The sequence below is a fragment of the Mirounga angustirostris genome, unplaced genomic scaffold, assembly GCF_029215605.1.
Source record: "Mirounga angustirostris isolate CCGP_5_RB_7025 unplaced genomic scaffold, mMirAng1.0.hap1 SCAF_1, whole genome shotgun sequence".
Lineage (NCBI taxonomy): Eukaryota > Metazoa > Chordata > Mammalia > Carnivora > Phocidae > Mirounga > Mirounga angustirostris.
In genome coordinates this window covers 189,158,217-189,184,912 of record NW_026991709.1, presented here as the reverse complement: position 1 = coordinate 189,184,912, position 26,696 = coordinate 189,158,217, and the positions used below count along the sequence as shown (strand labels likewise).

The 26,696-nt window shown below is 42.3% G+C and overlaps 1 pseudogene; it reads right to left on the bottom strand.

The window, feature by feature from the left end:
* Positions 1-3,716: 3,716 nt before the first annotated feature.
* Positions 3,717-4,352, bottom strand: LOC123834771 (actin-related protein 2/3 complex subunit 3-like; annotated as a pseudogene).
* Positions 4,353-26,696: the final 22,344 nt, after the last annotated feature.

The window sequence follows — 26,696 nt, the reverse complement described above, 5'->3', positions numbered from 1 at the left end:
ATGGAAGCGCAGCAGCATTTAAGGACTTTACTTAATTCCTTCATCACATTAGCAAATGAGCATTCTGCAGGCCGGGCCTGGAACCTCCTCTGTCTCCCTGAGACTGAGGCTCAGGTATGTGTGGCTGTTTGGGCTTGCTTTGTCCACAGTTACTTTATGCACTTATAAAGAGTGATGGAGTCTGTTTAATCTACATTAAAGCTCCTTCAGCTTAAAGCCGGATTCTTACAAAAATGTTCTGATTTAATCAAATTCCTTCCTTTCAAATTAATTCATTTTAAAGAACATTTGCTGAGCAACTAGTTGGTGCCATGTATAAAAATCAACTGGACCCAGATTCTCCTGCAAAGCCAAGTGGATATCAGCATTTGCTACTCAACCCTCTGTAAACTGGGATGAAGGCAGGACTGGAATTCACAAACAGTTCAGCTCTTTCACAAATAGTCCAGACTTGGCCAGTTCTTTTCCATTTTTTTCATTCTCATCTCCTTCCTTTACCTACTAACTCACACACTCATTTATTCAGCAAATACTAAAGACCTAATTGTACACCTAGCAGAGAGGCAGTGTGGGGAGGAGAGCTAATTGTTCTCATTCGTTTGCATAGCTTATTGGAAAGTATCAAGAAGGCCAGCTCAAGAGCCAGATGGTGGGGTTGTGAACAAAGGCAAGCTGACAACCTTCCTAAGCTCCAGTTCCTCATCTTCATGTGGAAATAATAGTAATACGTACCTCACATGGTTGTGAGGACTAAAGAAGCTAATGTATATAAAAGATTCAGCGTATTTTCTAGCACACAGTGGGGGCTCAAGAGTTACTCTTTGTCATCATCATTGCCTATTTTAGAATAAAAATTCCTAGAGGTCAGTGACATTTGCATTTTATGGATAATGAACAGCTTCCAACACCTGTTAACAAGCAATATGTATCAGTAAGTAATAAATACTAATAAATAAAATACTAATAAAGATACTAAAACTTAAATGTTTTAAATCTTTCCCCCATGCCTCTGCCTATAAGGAAGACAGTGTGTGTAGCACATATATTTATAACCACATAACAGTATGTGGTTAGCTTCATCAATATCATTCTTGGGACACCTGGGTGGCTCAGTTGGTTAAGTGTCTGACTCTTGATTTTGGCTCAGGTCATTATCTCAGGGCCATGAGATGGAGCCCCGCATTGGGCTCTGCACCTGGCGTGGAGCCTGCTTGAAATTCTCTCTCTCCCTCTCCCTCTGCCCTTCCTTGCCCTGCCCATTTACTCACACTCTCTCTCTCTCTTAGGGGAAAAAATATCATTCTTTGCAGCACCAAGCTGGGCCTGGTAAATGGGGGAAGGAAGGGAGAAAGGAAAGAAGAGGCTAAGAGGGGCTGCATGATAAGGAGCTGTGATGGAGCTAGGCTGGAGAGAGCCCAGGGAGGGTTCTGCATACCTGGTTTGGGAAGGAATGTGGGGGAAACCCTGACCTTGGAGAGGGAGAGGACAAAGACTTAGGGATAGTACCCTTGTCTAAGAAGGGGTGGGGAGAGAGAAAGAGGGAGAGAATTAGAGAGAGGGAGAGAATGAGAGAGGGGGAAAGGGACAGAGAATGAGAGAAAAAGAAAGAGGGAGCAAAGCCCTTCAGGGCAGCACTGGCTTCCTGGGCCTACACCCATGAGTCACACAAGGCCCTGGCTCAGAAGGGCTCCAGACTCTGTTCAATGTTTGGCTGTCACCCTCTGGAAATTCTTAATGTTTTTTTAACAAGGGTTCCCACATTCTCATTTTGCACTGGGCACTACAGATTATGTAGCTGGTCCTGCCTTAGGGAAAGATTTGTGGAAGTTTTCCTGTGTGAAATGAATGTACTCTCTTTTCAGTGTTTTCTGGAGATGTGAACATCTTTCAGTTACTTTGGGGTGGGGGCAGTATCCAATTGTGGGTCCTTTGATCCAAACTCCAGACTGGGCTGGGCCTCAAGGTGGTTCAGCTTTGTCCAGACCCTGTAGCAGAAGAGCGACTCTTTCCTCTACCCTGTCTGTAGGAGTCCTCTGGCCCCTGCCCAGCCCAATTCCTTGCCAAAATCCTTGGGCAGGTTTTGCAGGCAACCTCCACCATGTGCTCACTGCATCAGCTTTGGAGGAAACCCTCCATTCCCTTATTCTGGTGAAATGTTCCATGCTGAGAGAAAAGGCTTGAGGTTTTCCTTGGTGATAGTGGCAGTGGGGGTTAAGATAAAGAAAACAGTGTTCCATGAAATGTTGCACAGGACATGGAGAATTTCTCACCAAAGAAGTTCAAACTTGGGAAACCACACACTTCTGCTTCTGGGTGGATTTTGTGCAGAGCCACTTTCTCTTCCTGCTGCTTACATTCCGACAAAGGCACCGTGTAGAGAGGATGAAGTACTGTGAGTTCAGCCCATTATCAAATGGTTTCAAGGGTCATTTTGATCTTGTCAGGATCAGCAGGCTTCCTTTCAGCAGACCTAAAAAGGCTGACAGAAACAATAAATGGACAATTTTGAGACTCTTTGTCAGAGTTATACTTTGGGGGCAAACTCTGCCGTAAATACTGATTTCTAGTCCCCTCTCCATTTGCCCACCATTTTCAGATATGATTGCCCCCCATCCCTGACCACCACATAGTCATCAACTTATCTAGCCAACACTGTGTCAGCAAGTGATGTGCAGTTGCTTCTCTATCTGCTCCGTAGTGCTTACACCACAAGGAACCAAACATGATGTATACCCTGGAGCACACATTCGTCTCTAATTTAGTGCCTACATATCTGTAATAGCCATATTGAACTGAAACTGAGAAAAATCACCCTTGCCACCCTCCATTTTTAGGGAGTCTCTGATAGGTTGGAGGATTACCCTATCGATCACACAGTCAGGAATGATTACCTCTCACCCTCCTCTGTCTTGTCAATAAATGGCTACAAATTTCAATTCCAGGAGACACATTTAAACCAGGGGTGTCTGGAGCTGTGAATAGAATTATAAGTATGGTAGAATCTAAAAGAAAGCATTCAAACCCAACAGACAGATTATAGGATATGCCACACCCTATAAAGGATTTAGACTTTTAAGAGTATTAACATTTTTCCCATAACAGATTGTTCCACTCATGGAAATTACAATTACTGTCATTTCTTGATACTGACAAAGAAAATTACATATATTTTCTTCAGACATGGTATTTTAACTAAGTAGTGAAATAAGGTAGCAAGTAGTTCCAAATGGGCTTCAAAGAGACTATTGCCTTAACTTTTTAGATCTGTATGTCTTCATAAAAAGATTCTTTATGCTTTGTTTAAATGCCCCAACCCTATAGCTGAATCAGGTCTAGATGGCCTGAAATACCATTAAACCCCTAATAATGAGGTCAATTTGGCATGAAAAACTGGTAGTAAAGAGCACTTTATAAAACAGTAAAAATCTATACTCCAAGTATTATAGCAAGACCAACAGATATCATATTAAGGGGGGTGGTGTGTGTGCAGAAAATCCATGCAAGGTGGATTCTTCTTGTCTGAACTTAAAGACATTGGTATGAGCCAGTGTTTCTTTCTTTTTTTATTTTTTGACATGGAATATTAGAAATTTCTTTATTCTTACTTATTTTTATTAAGCACCAGCTTAATACTGCAGAAAATTTTAAACTACCCATTCTTCCCCCCCCCACCCAAATTCTTGATAAAGAGCTTTTCAAGTGAAGACACACTCTCTTCTCTCTTCTGTATAAAACTTTATCAAATAAAGGCAAATAACTGTGTACATCTTGCTGTAAAATGCTGCCCACGGCTGTGGAAAGTGTCTGCCCAGGTTCCTATCACTGTCCAGGTCCTGAAAGACTCTTGTTCATGAACTGCCTCTTCACAAAGCAAGACCACCACTTGCTAGGTTTATCATCCTGAGAGTCAAAAACTGTCTCACAAAGTCTCAGTCCAGTCTCTTGTCTCAGCTGCTGTAAGTAGGCCCTCATCACCTCATCTTCCTGTTTGCAGGTTTGGCATAAATTGCATAAATTGGAAAACCAGGCTCTCCATGAATGGGAAAATTAGTGATTCCCAGCGTATACATTTCTTTTTCACCTTGGCTTTTGGAATTGCACTTTTGGAGTTTCTTTAGACACTCAGAAATGTAGAGAGTTATATGTATCAAGGATCTGTCAGCTTCATTCGTAATCTCATAGTTTTTGAAGAAGACATTGGTCTTAAAGTAATAGATGGCTTCATCCACAATATCTGTATCTTTTGTCTCTCTAGGGGCAGGTCCTTTGAACTGACTTCTGATAGGCAACAGTGCCATGTTTCCAATGAATTTGGTATCAGGGTCCATGAGAGAAGAGTGGTAAGCCGGCATCTTGGTGGTGCCCGTGTTTCAAGCTAGATGAGGAGGTTTATGAGCCAGTGTTTCTAAGCTGTGTTTGGTAGAATGCTGGCTTCACAGAATCTTAATATGAATTATGTTAAAAATAATGAAAAGAGGTCTGAGATAACAAAGCCAAAAGTGTTATCTTATTGTAGGAATTCTTAGTGCTTTTAATTTGCTCAACTGCCTCATGAATATATAAGGGTGAAGGGAGAACATGGACGGAACACTTCCTAAGCTTGTTGGAACTGAGAAAGATTTTCTGAGAAACATTTCAAGGAATTCAAGTTCTGGGACTCCTTTGGGGAAACTCCTTTCTTGGTCCTGGGGGCATGTTTGGAGGCAAGGGTGGTGAGCGGAACAAAGTGTGGCCCCCAGTGCTGTAGCTCATGTTGAAGAACTCAGTGGTCTAGCATCCTCTGGCCATCTGGGATGGCACTTGGGGAAACCATTCCTTTCCTGTTTCCTCGTGAGGCTCCTTTATGAAGTTCGGAAAACAATCCAAAGCGATTCAGCAGGAGGAAGCATAGGCTACAGCTCTAAAATATCAGGTTAATTTGTTTGTATTCTTTGAAGTTTGAGATCTTTGAAGTTCTGTTTTCCCTTGAGAGGTGAAGATGAGAAAAACAAATGCCAAATGTCGTTTTATACTGTGAGAAGAAAGTACAATTAACAACCATGCAGTGTTCCCCAAATGCCTTAGCCAGAGAGCTTGAGTTGTAGTGTTCACAAACTTTGACTCTGCTGGGTTTTTAATGGGATGATACCCACCCTGGGATCCAGAAATGCTAGAATCCTGCCTTGCCAATCACTTTCCCACTGCCCTCCCCTATGAGGTTCTGGAGAGTATTACATACCCCAGGAACAAGAACATGCTCAAAGCTATCACTTTATCTATAGCTGTTTGACTGTTGAGCTCTGGTAAAGACTTAAGATCCAAGTGGGACCGTCTGGTTCCTTTTTCTTTCACAGCTTTAAATCCCATTATCTACCATTGTCCAGCTACCAGCAACAGAAGTTGGGGGGCGGGCAGCAAGATGGCTGGAGAACAGGCTGAGTCAGTGTACCCACCAGCTGCCAGCCTGGAGAAGAGAGAAAAGAAAGAGGGAAGGTTGACAGGTCACCATCAAGCCTATAAGAAATAGGACCTGACAACAAAAGTCCCATCGGATGGAAACTAAGAGGTGGATTGTTTTAGTCCATTTTGGCTGCTATAACACAATACTACACTTTGGGTAGGTTTAAACAAACAAAAAAAAAGTTATTTGTCACAGTTCTGGGTGCTAGAAGTCTAAGATCAGGGTGCCAGCATGGTTGGTTCTGATAAGATCCCCCTTCCAGTCACAGGCTGGTGACTTCTTGCTGTGTCCTCATGTGGAGGAAGGAGCAGGGGAGCTCTCTTGGGCCTTTTGTATAAGGACACTACTCTCATTCCTGAGGGTTCTGCCCTCATGACCTAATCCCCTCCCAAAGGCCCTGCCTCTTAGTACCATCACACTGGGCATTAGGATTCAAACATGAATTTGGGCATAGGGGGTGGATACAATCATTCAGACCATAGCACAATTGGGCCTCCGATGATGAAGAGAGAGAGATTTAGGAGTCGGCAGATTTTTCCCTGGTTATTGCCTGCTTGATTAGATGATGCGTTGAGGCCTGACGCCACCCCTGGCTTCCCCTTTTCATGCAAGCACCTATAGCCCCAGCAGGGCCAAGCCACATTGTACAGTAACCACTACCATCACGTTGATCCCCAGGCCCTGTCTATCTGGAAGAAGGGCCGCTGAACCATGAAAGTATCTTGGCCTGGGGCCAAGACTGGGAGATGAGAGGAGATGGGGCTGGGGCCAATGCCACCTTCTTTGCTTACTGAATGGAACCACAGATATGTCTCCTGTCCTTTAAAGGAATTGAGTGTGCAATTTGATTGAGCCCAGTAGGAGGGTCAGAGAAGATTAGAATGAGACATTTTCCTCACTCCTTTCCTTCTCTCGGTAGCTGGAGCCCCATCTGGAAGAGCTGGTTTTCTGTTTCTGAGCCTGGTTTGATTCTGATTCTGGCCCTGGGATCATAGACTCTGTATGAATAGCATTCTGAAAGGTCAGCAGGCCTATATATGCACCCTCAGGCACATGGAGACTTCCCCAGAGACACAGAGCTCTTGTATTAAAAAATTTTTTTCCTATTAAGAAATACTTCTTATATATAACCTCCTGCTTTTTTTACTGCTCTTTGTGAAGACAGAAGACAGCTGGGTGTATCTGTAGGTAAACCTTCTGTATGCTTAAAGATTCTTGGTCTTACTTTCTCTGGGCTGAAAAATCCAGTCTTAACCTCTTTTTCCAAATCTTATTTTCCTTCCTTTTCACGATATTGTAACTGTTCCAAGAAAGAATTTCCTTAAATTTGTTAATCATTAGAATCATCTGGAGACCCTTCTAAACAGACCAAATTACACATCACTCTCCAGACTTGCTGCATAAGAATTACAGGGGCGGGGGGGCGGAGCAAGATGGCAGAGGAGTAGGAGACCTGGATTTCGTCTCCTCTCAGGAATTCAGCTGGATAGGGATCAAACCATTCTGAACACCTACAAACTCAACAGATCGAAGAAAAGAAGAGCAACAACTCTCTCATCAGAAAAGCGACCACTTTCTGGAAGGTAGGACGTGTGGAGAAGTGAATCCGAGGCGATATTTGGGAGGATAGACGGCGGGGCAGGGGCCTCCGTTGGCGGCTTCTGGCAAGTGATAGAACCACGGAGCACAAAATCGGAACTTTTAAAAGTCTGCTCCGCCGAGGGATGTCACTCGGGTGGCTAAGTGGGGGGTGGAACCCTCCGGGACAGTGTGGTCTCAGGACCCTCGGGGTCACAGAAAGACCGGGGGTGCCTGAGTGTGGCAGAGCTCCCAGGTAATGGAGCAGGGAAGCCGGCTGCAGAGGCGGAGCCCAGGCGCGGGCTCTCAGCTCGGGGTTGCCATAAACCGTGATCCGCGGCACAGTCGGGCCACTGCTCCCCTACGGACATTAGTACGATGTCAGATCTAGAGTTCAGAATCATCACTTTAAAGATAATAGCTGGGCTTGAAAAAAATATGGAAGTTATTAGAGAAACCCTTTCTGGAGAAGTAAAAGAACTAAAATCTAACCAAGTCGAAATCAAAAAAGGCTAGTAATGAGGTGCAATCAAAAATGGGGGCGCTAACTGCTAGGATAAATGAGGCAGAAGAGAGAATCAGTAATATAGAAGACCAAATGATGGAAAATAAAGAAGCTGAGAAAAAGAGAGATAACCACTGGATCACGAGGGCAGAATTCAAGAGATAAGCGATACCGTAAGACGAAACAACATTAGAATAATTGGAATCCCAGAAGAAGAAGAAAGAGAAAGAGGGGCAGAAGACATAATGGAGCAAATTATAGCAAAGAGCTTCCCTAATTTGGGGAAGGAAACAGGTATCAAAATCCAGGAAGCACAGAGAACCCTTCTCAAAATCAATAAAAATAGGTCAACACCGCAACATCTAATAGTAAAACTTACGAGTCTCAGAGACAAAGAGAAAATCCTGAAAGCAGCTCGGGACAAGACATACGTAACCTACAATGGTAGAAACATTAGATTGGCAACAGACCTATCCACAGAGACCTGGCAGGCTAGAAAGAACTGGCAGGATATAGTCAGAGCACTAAAAGAGAAAAATATGCAGCCAAGAATACTCTATCCAGCTAGGCTGTCATTGAAAATTGAAGGAGAGATAAAAAGCTTCCAGGACAAACAAAAACTAAAGGAATTTGCAAACACAAAACCAGCCCTACAGGAAATCTTGAAAGGGGTCCTCTAAGCAAAGAGAGAGCCTAAAAGCCACATAGACCAGAAAGGAACACAGACAATATATGGTAACAGTCACCTTACAGGCAATACAATGGCACTAAATTCCTATCTTTCAATAATTACCCTCAATGTAAATGGGCTCAATGCCCCAATCAAAAGACACAGGCTATCAGACTGGATTAAAAAACAAGACCCATCGATATGCTGTCTGCAAGAGACTCATTTTAGACCCAAAGACACCCCCAGATTGAAAGTGAGAGGGTGGAAAACCATTTACCATGCTAATGGACACCAAAAGAAAGCTGGGGTGGCAATCCTTATATCAGACAAATTAGATTTTAAACCAAACACTGTAATAAGAGATGAGGAAGGACATTATATCCTACTTAAAGGATCTATCCAACAAGAAGATCTAACAATTATAAATATCTATGTCCCTAACATGGGATCTGCCAGTTATATAAGGCAATTAATAACAAAAGCAAAGAAACACATTGACAATAATACAATAATAGTGGGGGACTTTAACACTCCCCTCACTGAAATGGACAGATCGTCTAAGCAAAAGATCAACAAGGAAATAAAGACTTTAAATGACATGCTGGACCAAATGGACTTCACATACATATTCAGAACATTCCATCCCAAAGCAACAGAATACACATTCTTCTCTAGTGCCCATGGAACATTCTCCAGAATAGATCACATCCTAGGTCATAAATCAGGTCTCAACCAGTACCAAAAGTTTGGGATCATTCCCTGCCTATTTTCAGACCACAATGCTTTGAAACTAGAACTCAATCACAAGAGGAAAGTCAGAAAGAACTCAAATACATGGAGGCTAAAGAGCATCCTACTGAAGAATGAATGGGTCAACCAGGAAATTAAAGAAGAATTAAAAAAATACATGGAAACCAATGAAAATGAAAACACAACTATTCAAAATCTTTGGGATGCAGCAAAGGCAGTCCTAAGAGGAAAGTATATAGCAATACAAGCCTTTCTCAAGAAACAAGAAAGGTCTCAAGTACACAACCTAACCCTACACCTAAAGGAGCTGGAGAAAGAACAGCAAATAAAGCCTAAACCCAGCAGGAGAAGAGAAATCATAAAGATCAGAGCAGAAATCAATGAAATAGAAACCAAAAGAATAGTAGAACAGATCACTGAAACTAGGAGCTGGTTCTTTGAAAAAATTAGTAAGATTGATAAACCCCTAGCCAGACTTATCAAAAAGAAAAGAGAAAGGACCCAAATAAATAAAATCATGAGTGAAAGAGGAGAGATCACAACCAACACCAAAGAAATACAAACAATTCTAAGAACATATTATGAGCAACTCTATGCCAGCAAATTAGATAACCTGGAAGAAATGGATGCATTCCTAGAGATGTATCAACTACCAAAACTGAACCAGGAAGAAATAGAAAACCTGAACAGACCTATAACCACTAAGGAAATTGAAGCAGTCATCAAAAATCTCCCAAAAAACAAAAGCCCAGGGCCAGATGGCTTCCCAGGGGAATTCTACCAAACATTTCCAGAAGAATTAATACCTATTCTTCTGAAACTGTTCCAAAAAATAGAAACGGAAGGAAAACTTCCAAAGTCATTTTATGAGGCCAGCATTACCTTGATCCCAAAACCAGACAAAGACCCCATAAAAAGGAGAATTACAGACCAATATCCCTGATGAACATGAATGCAAAAATTCTCACCAAAATACTAGCCAATAGGATCCAACAGTATATTAAAAGGATTATTCACCACGACCAAGTGGGATTTATCCCTGGGCTGCAAGGTTGGTTCAACATCCGCAAATCAATCAATGTGATACAATACATTAACAAAAGAAAGAACAAGAATCATATGATATCTCCATAGATGCAGAAAAAGCTTTTGACAAAGTACAGCATCCTTTCTTAATCAAAACTCTTCAGAGTATAGGGATAGAGGGTACATACCTCAATATCATAAAAGCCATCTATGAAAAACCTACAGCGAATATCATTCTCAATGGGGAAAAACTGAGAGCTTTCCCCCAAAGGTCAGGAATGCGGCAGGGATGTCCACTATCACCACTGCTATTCAACATAGTATTGGAAGTCCTAGCCACAGCAATCAGACAACAAAAAGAAATCAAAGGCATCCAAATCGGCAAAGAAGAAGTCAAACTCTCACTCTTTGCAGATGATAGGATACTTTATGTGGAAAACCCCAAAGACTCCCCCCCAAACTGCTAGAACTCATTCAGGAATTCAGTAAAGTGGCAGGATATAAAATCAATGCACAGAAATCAGTGCCATTCCTATACAGCAACAACAAGATAGAAGAAAGAAATTAAGGAGTCGATCCCATTTACAATTGCACCCAAAACCATAAGATACCTAGGAATAAATCTAACCAAAGAGACAAAGGATCTGTACTCAGAAAACTATAAAATACTCATGAAAGAAATTGAGGAAGACACAAAGAAATGGAAAAACGTTCCATGCTAATGGATTGGAAGAACAAATATTGTGAAAATGTCAATGCTACCTAGAGCAATCTACACATTCAATGCAATCCCCATCAAAATACCATCCACTTTTTTCAAAGAAATGGAACAAATAATCCTAAAATTTGTATGGAACCAGAAAAGACCCCGCATAGCCAGAGGAATGTTGAAAAAGAAAAGCAGAGCCGGCGGCATCACAATTCCGGACTTCCAGCTCTATTACAAAGCTGTCATCATCAAGACAGCATGGTACTGGCACAAAAACAGACACATAGGTCAATGGAACAGCATAGAGAGCCCAGAAATGGACCCTCAACTCTATGGTCAACTAATCTTTGACAAAGCAGGAAAGAATGTCCCATGGAGAAAAGACAGCCTCTTCAACAAATGGTGTTGGGAAAATTGGATAGCCACATGCAGAAGAATGAAACTGGACCATTTCCATACACCACACACAAAAATAGACTCCAAATGGTTGAAAGACCTCAATGTGAGACAGGAGTCCATCAAAATCCTAAAGGAGAACACAGGCAGCAACCTCTTCGACCTCAGCCAAAGCAACTTCTTCCTAGAAACATCGCCAAAGGCAAGGGAAGCAAGGGCAACAATGAACTATTGGGACTTCATCAAGATAAAAAGCTTTTGCAAAGCAAAGGAAACAGTCAACAAAACCAAAAGACAACCAACAGAATGGGAGAAGATATTTGCAAATGACATATCAGATAAAGGGCTAGTATCCAAAATCTATAAAGAACTTATCAAACTCAACACCCAAAGAACAAAGAATCCAATCAAGAAATGGGCAGAAGACATGAACAGATATTTTTCCAATGAAGACATCCAAATGGCCAACAGACACATGAAAAAGTGCTCAATATCACTCAGCATCAGGGAAATCCAAATCAAAACCTCAATGAGATACCACCTCACACCAGTCAGACTGGCTAAAATTAACAAGTCAGGAAACGACAGATGTTGGCGGGGATGCGGAGAAAGGGGAACCCTCCTACACTGTTGGTGGGAATGCAAGCTGGTGCAGCCACTCTGGAAAACAGTATGGAGGTTCTTCAAAAAGTTGAAAATAGAGCTACCACATGATCCAGCAATTGCACTACTGGGTATTTACCCCAAAGATACAAAAGTAGGGATCCGAAGGGGTACGTGCACCCCGATGTTTATAGCAGCAATGTCCACAATAGCCAAACTGTGGAAAGAGCCAAGATGTCCATCGACAGATGAATGGATAAAGAAGATGTGGTATATATATTCAATGGAATATTATGCAGCCATTGAAAGGAATGAGATCTTGCCATTTGCAACTACATGGATGGAACTGGAGGGTATTATGTTGAGTGAAATAAGTCAAACAGAAAGACATGTATCATATGATCTCACTGATATGAGGAATTCTTAATCGCAGGAAACACACTGAGGGTTGCTGGAGTGGGGGGTGGGGTGGGAGGGATGGGGTGACTGGGTGATAGACACTTGGGAGGGTATGTGCTCTGGTAAGCGCTGTGAATTGTGCAAGACTGTTGAATCTCAGATCTGTACCTCTGAAACAAATGATGCAATATATATTAAGGAAAAAAAAGAAGAAGAAGAAGGTAGCGGGAGGGGAATAATGAAGCGGGGGAAATCGGAGGGGTAGATGAACCATGAGAGATGATGGACTCTGAAAAGCAAACTGAGGGTTCTAGAGGGGAGCGGGTGGGAGGGTGGGTTAGCCTGGTAATGGGTATTGAGGAGGGCACATTCTGCATGGAGCACTGGGTGTTATGCACAAACAATGAATCATGGAACACTACATCTAAAACTAATGATGTAATGTAATGGGATTAACATAAGAATAAAAAAATAAAAAAGTATTACAGGTGCAGGGGTGGTTTAGGGCTTGGGCAGAGATTGCCTTTCTTAAACAGGATGAATAAATTACTGGGATCTTTTTGAAGTACATGCCCAGCTTGCAGTTCTCCCTGCAGGGATGGTACCTGCTCTTCAGAGGTGGGTCTCTGGCTCTAGGTTGGCAGTAGCATCAGGGATGCAGGGACATCTGATCCAAACAATGCCAAACCAAGTCTTTTCCCCGGAATTTGGAAATGGAACTTAGAGACAGGAGGTCAGTTTCTGAGAGTGACTGGAAGTATGACATGACAAAAATGGAGACACCAGGTTATGACATGAAGATAGAGAGCAGAGAGAGATGGTCTGCAGGGAGGAGGTAGAGAAGAATGCAAACCATTCTAATGATTCTTTAGGCTCTTGTTCCAGTCTCTGCATTGCTGCCCTGGAGTTCCATGAGACAGTTAATGTCCTATGCAATGGCATTCTCTTTGCTTACCCTAGCTAAAACAGATTTTCATTACCAGACACCCAGTGGGGCCCGACTGAATACAGAACTAACAGCCGGACTGGGAGAGGGAGACAACCTATGTCTTCTCTCCCTGTTGACTCACTATGGTACTCTATTTTGCTTTCCTGAGAGGAAACATGCCTCCTTGACTTCTAAAGAATATTTCGTTGTCTGACTAGACAATTTTAACACACCTCAAGATCTGAATGAGTGCTGAATGGCCTGCTATGGAAAAATCTTCCCAGTTGTCCTCATAGGAGAAAAAAAAACCTTATTAATATTTACTAGTTGATGCATTCACCCAATAACATGTAAAGTCAATACTCTTATTGGCCCATTTTACATCTGAGGAAATTAAGGCATAGAAAAGGTAAATAACTTCCCTTGGGTCACAGAGCTGGTAAATTATTGAGCCAAGACTTGAAGCCAGATTTAACTACAGAGTCCAGGATTTCAACTACTTTTCTGTATCTGCATTGAAACAAAAACTCAATGGTTGAAAGCAAAACTCTTGAGGCTACCTGAGAAGTAATGTGCAAATACTCATTTCTGTACCAAGAGAGCCCTCCAGTTTGACTTCTATAGGAAGTAGCAAGCAGGGTGGATTAGAGGTTTCTGGCAGTTTTCATAGATGAGTCAGGCTTGCCCTGAGCCCAGAGAGAGGTAGGAATAGAGGGTGTTGCCATCTTAACACCCATTTCTTCCTCTAAACAAATCTCTTATTTTCTTTAGATATCCATTCCTTTGCAAAATGGCTCATGTGCTAGGGGAGGCTGGCCTCCAAGAAGGAACCTTATTTCTCTGAGGGTAAAATCCACCTCTGCCACCAGTGATTGAGCATGTGACCCAATTTGGACCAATTAGATGCAAGGAGAGGCTTTCTTGGGAGCTTATGAGACAATTTTGTCTTAATCATATGTGAAAAATTTCAGAAGAGAGTCCCTTTTTTGAGCCGGATATAATTTTATCAGTTAACGATTGCCACAAAAATGCTGCCTAGCAAAACCCCACAAAACCTCAACACCACAGAGCAATAAGCATCTCCTTAGTTGGTCCAAGCCTTGCTAATTAGAGCAATTCAGTTCTCCTGACATGGGCTGGGCCCACTAATGAGTCCAGAGATCAGCTGGGCTAGCTACTGTTCTACATCAAAGTCTCCCATTTCTTCCCAGGACCAGTGAACTAGCCTACACATGCTGTTCTCAAGACAATGACAGAGGTGTAAGAGCACCAATGGAAATACATAACATAGCTTAAGCCTAGGCTCCATCACATCTACCAACATCTTAGTGACCAAAGAAAGTCACATGGTTAAGTTTTGCATCAAGCCCACCCACTATGGAGCCATAGTATATCAGATTGCCAAGCCCAACATCAATGGAACGGGGAAGACTGCTTTTTCCTAGGAGTGATAGGGAGGGTGGTAAATAGTTTGAGCAATATCCAGTCCACCACAGGGCCATGCATAGATGTGAAACTCAGGAGAATGACAGACCACCTACCTTTAAGCCTGCAGATAAAACCAGCGCACACAGAGAAGAGATGACCTGAGAGAACCCCAGAAAAACAGAGCTGGAGCCTCTAGATTGTATCAACCCCAAGTTCTAGCTGAAATCCACGCTTCAAGTAGTGTTGGCCAAGTTTGACACTATTTGAGCTCATCTGAGGTAGATTTTCTGGTACTTGTGCAGAAACTCTCTCAATTCAGAATTTTCTTTGGAATGATTAGGAACAGAGGCCCATAGATGTGAATAAACAGCATGTTGGTAAAAAGCAATGCAGAGCTTAGAGAGATAACAGGTTTTTTTTTTTTCAAATGTTTTGTCCTTGGAAACCCAACATACCATTCTTTTATTGCTCACTCACCTTGCAGCAGATCTATTTCTTCTTCATTTTGTGTAATTCGATTCATTCTCAGATGTTTGTTCATCTGACCTTCCAGTTGGTATGGTAACAGCCTGCCTGAACTGTAGCATTTATTATTCACTGCAAGTTCTTGTCAAGTCAGTAAGAATTAGGTTTGCCTTCTTTCAAGCAGTCCAGGGGACTAAGTCATTAAGGAGGAAAGATGGCCCCATACCCCCATCAAGGCTGATGCTTGAAATTCTCCTGTTAAAACTCTACCACTTTCCTGTGCTCACATTGATTGAGGTGGTTCCTTCCTTTCTGTAGAGCTCTTGTTTCCTAGCCGTAGAAGGTAACATTTATTTCCACCCTCCACCCCTGTCATGTTACATTAATAACAGGACACAAATTGAGTGGGCAGTTAGTCGATGAATTTGTAAAAGCCAAATTAAAAAATACTGGGAGGAACAAAGGGTAATATCTCAGAATAAGAATCAGTCATTTAAAATAATATGTACGAAGGTTTACTATGTACTTATAACTCAACTAAGAACTTCTTGACACCCTAGTGGGTAAAACATTGAGTAAGAACATGGCTAAAACCTGCTGGATACCTACTATGTGCTGGGCACTATATGAAGCCCATCACTCACATTACTTGACTCAATCTTCACAATGACCTTAGGAAATAATTAGGATTATCTCCATTTTAGGGAGAAAATGATGAATTTTCCCAAGGTCTAACAGCTGACATGTGAGGCTGAGGTTAGAATTTGAACGGGGACTTGTAAGGCCATTTTATTTATGCTATACTCTACTTCCTTAAACAAAAGTGCAGTGGTTATGGGTGTAGATTTGCTTATGAGAATAGTAAAATCTGGCCCTGCCATCCACTCATTGTATGGCTTTGGCCAAATTACTTAACCTTTCTGTGCTTCAGTTTCCTCATTTATAGAATAAGGATAATCCTCATATTAACCTCTGAGTCTAGTCCTCAGAATTAAATGAGTGTACATGAAACACAGCACAATGCATGGGCATAATGAACTCTCAAATGATAGCTGTTTTTATAATATAGTGAATGCCTGGTACAACACTGTCCACTAGTATGTTCTGTGATGACTGAAATGTTCTAGATCTGCATTGTCTAATGCTGGAGCCTCTAGCCCCATGTGACTTTTGAAAACTTAAAATGTGACTAGTGCAACTGAGGAAGGGAATCTTTTACTTCATTTCATTTTAATTAATTACAGTTTAAATTTAATAGCCACATGTACTTGGTGGCTCCCATATCAGACAGCACAGGTATAGAATGTGCCAGATACAATATATACAAAAAAGGAATAAGATGTGATTCCCATTTATGAGAATCTTATGGTTTAATGGAGGAACAAGTTGACAAGCAAATGATTAGTAGGCATGGTGATAGGTATTACAGTGCAGCTATAGACAAAATTCTATGGAAACTCAAAGAGCAAGGGACTAATTTGTGCCTGGGGATCAGGGAGAGCTTTTTACAGGCAGTGACAGCTGAGTTAGGCCTTGAAGGGTGAGTAAAGATTCAGTTCATTCATTCAGCAGATATGTGTTGAGAGTCTTCTCTAGGCCAGGCACCAAGTTTGAGAGAGTAGATGATTGTCCAACGAGAGGTAAAGGTAAGGGTACAGAGGAGACATCTCTGTTGGTTAGACTGTTTGAGGAGGTCCTATTGCAAAAGGTAGAACTTGAACTATCCCCTTGAATCACAGATAGGATTTGGATGATGCTGAGAGCTAAGGGAGGGCATTCCAGGTAAGAAGAACAGCATGAGTAAAGAGGTGAAGGTGGGCCCAGTAGCCACCATAAGACCAGCCTAAATGAAGTAGAGAACAAGATTGGAGGACAGCGGCGGTGAGGTCCCACTGGAGATGACTGTAAAGTGGGGGAGGGTATGAAGCAGGCTATGAATGGTGGATGATGGGCTCTTACCTTTATGCCACTGGAGATTTTGAAGTCACATGTTGCAAGTTGTATAAAGTTGTGTGACAGATGTGCTCCAAGTGCTTCTGAAAAACAGAGGCAGAAGGTTCATTTGGGAAGGCACGCCCCGCACTCCCCCAAAAGGCAGTGTTCAACTTCTTGGTATTCTGGCTGCCAGCATCCATTCCTTTCCCATAGCCTCCCCCATTTCCCCCATGTCCCCTTTTATCCTATACAAAGATGAGAGGACACAGTCCCCAGTCTCAAGGAGCTCTGGTCCAGGGGGTCTCTCCAGGGTGTACTTCGAACTGCAAGGAGAATCAGACACTTTACCTCTCATTTAACACTCAAGTGTTTGGTGCCAGGGAGGGGATGGTTGGAAGTCAGAACATTGCTATTACATTGTGGCAAGAAGAATAATGTGGTGGCAGCATGAGTCACAGCCCGGGCTTTTCTCAGAGTCTGATCCTCCAGCCCCTTGCCATTCCGATATACGTCCACTAAGTCTCTTTTCACTTAAGGTCATCAGAGTCTGTGTCTTTTGCTTATGGCCAAGAACCCTGGCTGACCCATTTGAAAATAATGCGGATTCCTGCAAGTGGAAGTGCTTGGTCGTGGCCCCAGCTCTGCCCTAACCTGTCATCTCCAGAAAGTCCTCTACCCCTGGGCCTCATGCTCTTGTCTCCCTAACAAGGGATCCACGCTTGTGATTTCTAAGGGGGCTTTTGAGCAACCATTCAACCACACCTAGTCCAAGGTGATAGAAACAGAAGGAAAGGGTGGCTGCAAGACATTTTACAAATACGTAAGACTCGGTGGCTGATTGTAGCGAGAAGGCAAAGCAGAGTGAATAAAAGATGACTCTGTGCTTTTGAACTTGAAGGAAAAAATTTGCTTTCAAATCACCCAAAGCCACTTTTGCCATTCTTAGTTGTTGTGTCCGTTTGACCAAAGAATTAGAGTTTAAAATATCCTTTTGTTCTCCCTTCTTTGTTAATCCCCTGCCAAGAAGCTCTGCCCATAACTGGGTAAATCCATCAGGAGCTCCTCAGTCATCAGAAGATTTGTAACTCACTGCCAGTAGCATTGCTGCTGTGATCTGGACTTCAGAGCTGGAGGAAGGGCATCTGGAACAAACAGTCCAGGCAGGGCTTGGCAATGTGTCCTGTTGGATGCAGCGACAGTCTGTTCCAGATGCACCTGTCATCTACTTTTCTGTTCCTCACACACAGCACACCTTTGGCTCAGCCATTCTCCCTCTTTGCAAGGACTTCTAGACTACTCTCTGGAAGAAAGATCTAATCCACCCCTCAAATACAAGCTCATGCTGTTCACTGAGTAAACGTGCATTGGGCCAGGCTCTGTGCTTGGTACCAACAATACAAAGATAAGAGGACACAGTCCCCAGTCTCAAGAAGCTCCCGTCTGGTGGGCCTGGGTGCTGTCCCCAAGCTCCACCTTGTCAGTCATTTTGCCTGTAAATGCACTGTGGGCCAATTCCTGAGGACAGGGACGTTTTCTGTATTCTTCACGATGCCTGTGCACCCAGAGTAGGTGTTCAAATGTACTCACTGAGAACCACACTTTGCTTTGTGCAGGGTGAAAGCCTTATTGTACAGTAGTGAAGAGAGCGTAACACAGGGTTACACCGATTGGATTCAAATCTCCCCTCCAAACCTAGCTCTGTGATTTATTAAGAGGGTGACTGGAGAAGCTATTTAACCTCTATGGGCCTCAGTTTTCTCATCTGTAAAATGGAGGACAGGTCATAAGAGCATGTATTACTTGGCATTTAAGCAATGGGTTGTGTTTGCTTATAGAATGGTCTCAGTGTCCATGGCTGCTGCTTTGTTTTAATAACTAGAGAGCCTCAGGGATGTGGTGCATAATTCACAGCGACAGGGGGACAACTGCCTGCCTGCCCCCTTTTCCTCCCACTTTCTTTCTTTCTCTGTTCTTTCTCACCCTTCCTTCATTTCCTTCTTTTTCTTTTTCATTTCATTTTTTTTCTTTTTCCTCTCTGTGTCTCTCTCTGCCTTCTCTCTCCCATTCTCTCTCTCTTTCTCCTCCCCATCTCCATCTGAGTAAAGGAAATTATTAGTTATAAATTATATTTAAATGCCCAAAATACTGAGCAGACAGACTCAGTGAATTAAACCTAGACTGTATCCTCTTTTCTAAGTAGACAGACCTTACTTTTCTCCTCATGATGATGAGGTCCAAGTACCTCTTGTGCAGACAATTTACTTAGAATTCCCCGCCCATACAGACCCACTTAGGAACCTGACCCAAAAGCAGTGGAAAGAGAACAAAGCATAAATACATTTTTTTTTTCCTTTTTCAGAATTGCTGACTAATTTTCTGACAGTGGTATCCTGGCTCTACAGGAAAAGAAGAAAAAAAAAAAAAAAAAAGAAAGAAAAAGAAAAGGAAGAAAGCCCTGAATGCTTGCCAGTCTCTGTGGTGTGAGTACTCCCACCATGGTTGAATTCAAGCTTCCAGCATAAAATCCTAGAACACAGAATAGGGAGAGGTGCATACTGTCCCCCCTCAGGAGACACTCTAGTGTGTGCCACTGTTGAGAAACATACAAACACGGCCCCAGTGCTCAGGCCTCTCTACCCACCCTCCCAAACCCAGGGGCCTAGTCCTAGCCCACAGCACCATGTCCCAATCAGGTTTCCTGCCTCTGTTGTCTATCCCTACCTCCGTCTGCGAAATATCCTTCTGAAACCCAGGTTAGAATATGTGACTTTCCTGCTGTATACTCCCCAGGGGCTCACCTTGGCCACCCCCAGGCCCTCCACCACTTCTTTCACCCTTGTCCCAAGCTACTCCAGGCCTCTCGTCTTGATACAAACCCTATGACCTCTCCCTGTCTTTGCTCATATCTAACTTGCTGCTTGGAATGCTATCTCAGAACTCCCATTCCTGCTCCTTTGTCTGCCTGGTGAACAGCAGCCATCTCTAAGCCTAGCTAGGAGGCCTTGTTCCCCTTGCTGTTCTGATCCTTCATCTACCTTAAATTGCATGACATCACTTACTCCCTTATCAGGGTCCCCTTGATACCATTCTATCATATTGTATGGTGAGACATGAACTGGTTTCTTTTATGTCTGGATCCTAAGATAGTGGGGAGGCCATGGGTCCAGGATTGATCATTCATTCATTCATATATTCATTGAACAAACATTTATGGAGTGCCTGTTATGTGCCAAGCATTGTGCTGGGTGAGACTGGAGAAGAGTGAGGAATAAAACAGATCTTCCTCTTCTCTGGTAAAGTTCATAGTGGATGTATGGAGGAGTAAAAGCATGGAACAAATAGAAAATAAATATGTAATTGCAAATATGTTCAATGAAGATAAAGAACAGGATGGCATGAGAAAAAGTCCCACTCGTGAAAGGTTTTTAAGTTTTCAAGAAACATGGAATATAAATTTTAAGGGATGGGGGCTTCACTCAGTGAATGGAGCACCGTGACTTGAATTGCATTGTGTGGCAGGCACTTCAACCTGCCAGCTTATCAGTGTGAGCAAGGATGGTGCAGTGTTTGTATCTGTGGCACACTGGACTAGATTTCCAAGCCAGCTCTGGTGTAAGGGGCTTGAACGGAGGTCATCAAAAGTGTGTGTGGAGGGATGAACACATAGAACACAGGCTTCTAAGAGAAAAATGGAGAAAGCAGCGAGAAATGCACAGGAGACCTAGGCCAGCCCAGAACACGTGTGTTGCTGCAGAACAAGCATGTTGCTTGTATGGTGCACGGGCTGTGTCCTTTCCCCATTCAGATGATGGAGAGAAGGCTGCCCAGGCTGGAAGGGGAGGGTTTAGATGAGAGCTGCTCTTCATTAAAACTGAGAAGGTGAGGGGAGATGGTTGAGCTCTGTTTTGTATCTTTGTATCTCTATTAATTTTTTTAAAATTGTCTCTAGTGATAGAAAATTCAAAGCAAAATAGACTTAAGGGAAGAAAAAAGAAAGGATGAATGGGTTCAAGTAATTAAGAAATCCATAGTTACACCCAATGCCCAGATCTTTGTTTTTAATACCATTCCCCAATAAAATGAACTATGATCCATGGAGAAATGACTAATTCTAGAACTGAGGCAGAGAATATACAGTAATGAGCCTGGAGCATCTTAGTGGGGAAAGTAAGAAAGTGGGGGTGCCTGGATGGCTCAGTTGTTAAGTGTCTGCCTTTGGCTCAGGTCATGATCCCAGGGTCCTGGGATTGAGCCCCACATCAGACTCCCTGCTCCACAGGAAGCCTGCTTCTCCCTCTCCCACTCCCCCTGCTTGTATTCCCTCTCTTGCTGTGTCTCTCTCTGTCAAATAAATAAAACCTCAAAAAAAAAAAAAAAAAAGAAAGTAGGAAAGTGCTCAAAACCCAAAACACACACACAAACACACACATATTCAAGGATGTGGAATTTCAAGGGGACATAGCAGCCAACTGAACAAATACGCAAAAGGTCAAAGCTGGAAGAATTTGAGTCACAAAAATAAATTGAAAGTACTGAATTAAAAACCAAAGTATAAAATGAGTCCATACCAATCACCATAAATAAGTGATTGAATAAATAAACGAGAGAGAAGAGACAAATCTACATGGTAGAATTCCAGAATATGTAGATATTCTGTCCACAAGAGGTAGAGCATAACACATCCCCTGAAGTGTGGACTGCACAAAATGACTTCCTTCTGAAGAGTACAGTATGGAAAGGGGAAAAGAGTAGCTTTACATGGAGAAACCTAAAAACACTACTTCACCCAGGTAATTAAGATTGACATCAACAATGATAAGTCACGTTGACGGCATGTACCTTTGATTAAATGTGTTGAGTATGGCACTTGACTATGCGGCCTTCCTCCCTAAAACCCATAACCCAGTCTAATCATAAGAAAAACATCAGAAATCCCAACTGAGGAACATCCTACAAAATAGCTGTCCAGTATTCCTCACAACTGTCAAGGTCACCCAAAACAAGGCAATTCTAAGAAACTGCCTTAGTCCAGAGGACCCAAAGGAGACATGATGACTAACTGTACTGTGGTATCCTGGATAGGATGCTGGAACAGAAAAGGACCAATGACTAAAAACCAAGTAAATCTTAATGAAACAGGGATTTTGGTTAATAATGTATCAATATGGGCTTTAGTGTAATGTGTCATACTATCATAAGATGTTAACAATGGAAGACACTGGGGATGGGTTATATGGGAATACTCTGGACTATCCTTACAACTTATCTGTAAATCTAAAACTATTATGAAATTAATAGTTCATTAAGAATTTTTTTAAGTCCGTAGCTCAACAATGTTAGATATGGCTAGATATAGGATCTCACATGATGTTAACCAGAACTTGTCTCTCCATCTTTCAGATGTGTTGGCTTAGCTTTCAGGCTGGTTCCCTTCACTCACTGGAACCCTAACGACTCCAGACCTACATTATCCTAGTGGAAGGGAAGTTCTGTTCCTAATAATTGCAACCAAAGCTTCAGACTTATGTCATGTGCCCATCCCAGAATTAACCAGTGTGGCCCAGGGGGATGTGGGACTCTTACTGACCAGACCTAGATCACATGCCGACATCTGGAGCTAGGGTACAATGAGCCCAATCCCTATCCAAAAGGCTGAGAGCAGAGATGGCTTGTTACTTAAACACAGTGGTTATTCAATCTGGTACTATGGTGCTGAGGGGACCAGCTGTTCCCCCTCCACCTACTCTCCAGGACTCTAGGAATTTTCCAGTTTCTATTGTGAAGGGAGACAACTTCTTGGCTAATGGGCAGATCCCTTTATAATAGACCTTCTGGATGGTTTCCGGCTAGCCTGCAAGTGGGCCAGGAAGTGGCCACCTTTGCTTGAACCAAAGACCCCTAGGTGCTGGGGCTACTTACCTGAGTGATAGGGTAGTTTCAGCAAGAGAAGAAAGTTAGGCCAGACAAACAATGGGATTGGAAAGCACTAGATACTGCCTCACACAAATTTTTAGTGGGAAAAAAATTTATTTTTTGTGTGTCTTAATTTGCACCTACTTGAGGAGCTTCTAATTCATCTAACCATTTCATTCTAAAGATAATGCCATTTGGTATATACCTTTTCCTTCCAATACCTTGGTACGAAAACGTTGCCTTTGGCTTTTTCTGCTTTCCATGAGTTTTCTCATTCAATTTTAGGCTCTGTACTTTAACCAGAATATATATAAGGTAGAACGCAAAAGCCTTCTTTTATGAAGCATTGTCACCAACATGTCAGCCCAGTGTCAAAGTGGCTCCAGGGAGAAAGATGGAAATAGACTGGTTCTATCTATGAGTGCTAGAAGCATACTTAAAACCTCCCATTATTAATCTCTTTGTAAAATATTTCTCCAAGAAGTTGTGCATTGCAAAATACAATGTAACATTTATATCAAGTGATATAGGAATTGCTTTAAGCAAAACTTGTTGTACTTTGTATAATGAGTACTGTGATAAAAATACATATTCATTTCCTGATCACAAATCACAGCAATTTAAGCCATCTTCTCCCTAGCTTTAGTGTTTGGAGGGAAGAATGTATGTGTGGGTGCCTCCCCCTTGAACAGAGGCACATTCTTCTATGGGAGGAAGCCTGTCTGTATGCCATATTGCTCGGAGCTCATTTATTTCTAAGCCTTTCTCATTAGGGTTCTAGAAGTGATGATGAGGCCATCATTTGAAACACAACCAAGGAAGTACTGCTGTGATCACAGCACAGTAGGAATGTAATCCATTTTTAAAATATGTATTTGTTCAAGTTGTCCCATAACATATAACTTTGTATATATCATTTCAGTCCTGAGTTTAAAGGATAGAAAAATCCAGGTCATCAAAGTAGTTTAGATTTTCTTTTTTTTTTTTTTTTAAAGATTTTATTTATTTATTCATTAGAGACAGAGAGAGGCAGAGGGAGAAGCAGGCTCCCAAGGAGCAGGGAGCCCGATGCGGGACTCGATCCCAGGACCCTGAGATCATGACCTGAGCCGAAGGCAGACGCTTAACCATCTGAGCCACCCAGGCGCCCAGTTTAGATTTTCTTAAGTGAGAAACCTTCCTCCTTGGGTACTGTTGAAACATGATTTAAGTGCCATGATGATGGGTATCAAATAAGAGGACTTCTGAGGTCACTCCAGGATTAGCAGAACAGTGAGGATCCTTAAATCTTTTTCTTTTTACCAAGGGAGCAAATAAATGCCAGTGACCTCCATCTGTGACCACTGTGCCTTCTGGCCATGACCTCTGAGGATTTGGACAGCTTCTCTGGTGTTAGCATGAGAGGTGTTCAATGCATGTCTTCCTGATCACCAGAGGTTCCATTTGCCTGGTGTCCTAGGAATCTGTCCCTCTTTTTTTGTTCTCTTCCCAGGTCAGAGGGGAACTCTACCAAGCATACAACAAACATTTGCTCAGTTGCTTGTCTCCTGAGCTTTAGCAGGGGACCTGGTGTTGGTTCTCATAAATATTTGCTAATTGGGTGAATAAACAACCTACGAGGTTTAGACTATTTCTTCTTTGCTTTTCAGAGGTGTGGGCAGACTCATAGGGTTATGTCACTTCCAGGGAGCCTGTTTGGTTCTAGGGCCCTGGCTCTCATATTCTTCCTTGTGCCACCTCTAACAGATGCTCTCATTTGGTTCTCATGTGTCTTGCAAGTGGTTTTCAGGACAAAACTCAAGAGTATAGAGATTTTAAGGTGATTTAGAATACACTGAATTTCATAACAGCTATTGCCCCATTATTATTGGCAACTGGGAGTTGTAAGCAGTTCAACACACTAAGTTGGAATGTAGCCTGAGAAGTAAGGTTTCTGAGAGGCATGGTAGATGCCCAGAATACCTCTTTGCCCAGCAGAGTTAGGATGTTTGCTCCATAGGGAACCTAAGAGATGAATTAGGTACAAACTGGCCTCCTTGCCCCAATTTGTCCCCAAACTGCCTCCAGAATTATTTCTAAAAACGTGGGCTTTTGCCTTTGAGTGACTTCGTATTGTCCACTGTATAAACAACTAAGTCTAAAGCATGGCCTGAAAGTCTTCTGGATGAACCATGTGGTCAGTCTTTCTACAACCATCCTATTCTTCCCACTTTTGTGGCAGCTATGCAGGTTATAAAGACCAGCTGTCCAGTTTTAAAGATGGTTCTGACTGCTCTCATCCAAAAGGATAACCCTGTACCTATTGTCACAGTGATTGGTTAAGGTGTCCCAGATTTATGTCAATTGGCCCATGTCCTTCTGTGCCACAGAGATTGGTTCAGGGGTGAGTCAGTCATTATAAAGCCCAGGACTCTTGTTGGATGGTCTCAGGAGCAGGCTTTCTTTCTTCCCTCAGATGTTACTTGGGAAGCATATAACCTTGGTAGTTGGCAGCCACTCTGTGACCATGAGGGACACCCGGTGTTAGGACGAAGATATTACAAAAGAGAGAAGAGTAGAAATGTAAAGCAATCAGCTCCTTGGTGATATGATTGGGTCTTTAGATCAAACCAATCTGACTTTTTAGATATCCGTGTTTCTAAAAGCCATAAACTTATCTATGTCAAAAAACTAATAAGCCATTTTTATAGTTTGGGCTAGTTCAAGCTGGGTTTTCTATAATTAGCAACTAAAAGCCTTCTCACTGATATGCTGCTTATAAAGTAGTCCCAGTATTACTTTTTAAGATTTACCTCTGCCATTCCCTGCATGTACTAAAGGTTTCACTTGAAAACATTACTCCTCATTCTCTGTGAATTTTCACATATGGTCCCCCTCAGTCCTCACTATCCTACCTCACTCTATTGTAAACTCCTACTCATCTTACAAAATCCAACTCCGTATCACCTCCTCTAAAATTCTACCTGCTCTCCTTCAGTTCATCCTAGAAAGAATTAATGGCTCCCTTCTTAGTGTTGCTCAAGCATTACTTACATAGCTATATTAGAGCAATTTAAACACATTTATCAATTTAGTAGCTCATATGGATCTGTCAGGCAATGCGCTTGTATTTCTTGTTTAAACTTTATACCTGTCCTATGACATCATATTAATATCCTAATTTAAATGTAAATAAACAGTTTAGAGAGGTAAAGGAACTTATCCAAGAGTCTACAGCTTGTAAGATAGTGGGGTGGTGGGGAGAGCTGGGACTTAGATCGTTTAATTCCAGAATCTGGGCTCTTAACTTCTGCACAGTATTCTCTTCCCTGCTAGTGAGTTCTTTGAAGCCAGACACTATCTTTCATTCATGGGTGCTTGAATGTTCTAGGCACTCAGAAGCTAGCAGGTTAAGAAAATGAATGAATGGGGGGATGGATCCATTTATGCCTTTCACATTGCAGGTGAGGAAACCAGAACTCAGATGGTGTGTAAGTGATGTGCGTGCTCGGCTACAGTACAGATACCATTTTCTATCATATGTACGAACACCATACAGACTTTTTCTACAACATCCTGCCACTTTGGGAAGAAAATTCTATTTCCTCTAAAAGAAACTCCCCAAAGCAAGAGGATAAAAATAAAATCCAAAAATGCCTGGACTTCTCTCTCACCCCGGAACCAGTAATATGTCCCTCTTGGTTGAGTCCCAAATGAAGCAGACCTCCTCATCCCTTTCTCTGGAATCCAGGTTCTATCTTTTGTTAACTTTCTTTAAACTGTTACTGACGCCTAAACTAATTTGAGGTGAAAAGAGAATAGAGCCAAATCACATTCAAGTCCTGGCTTGGGAGGCCTATTTTTAACTACTTAGACATCAGGTTTGGAAAGAGGAAGGGGGGTTTGAGCACAAAATCCAAAAGAACATTGAAAATAAGAAGTAGAGTCACACGTCATCCTAATTAGCCAGCA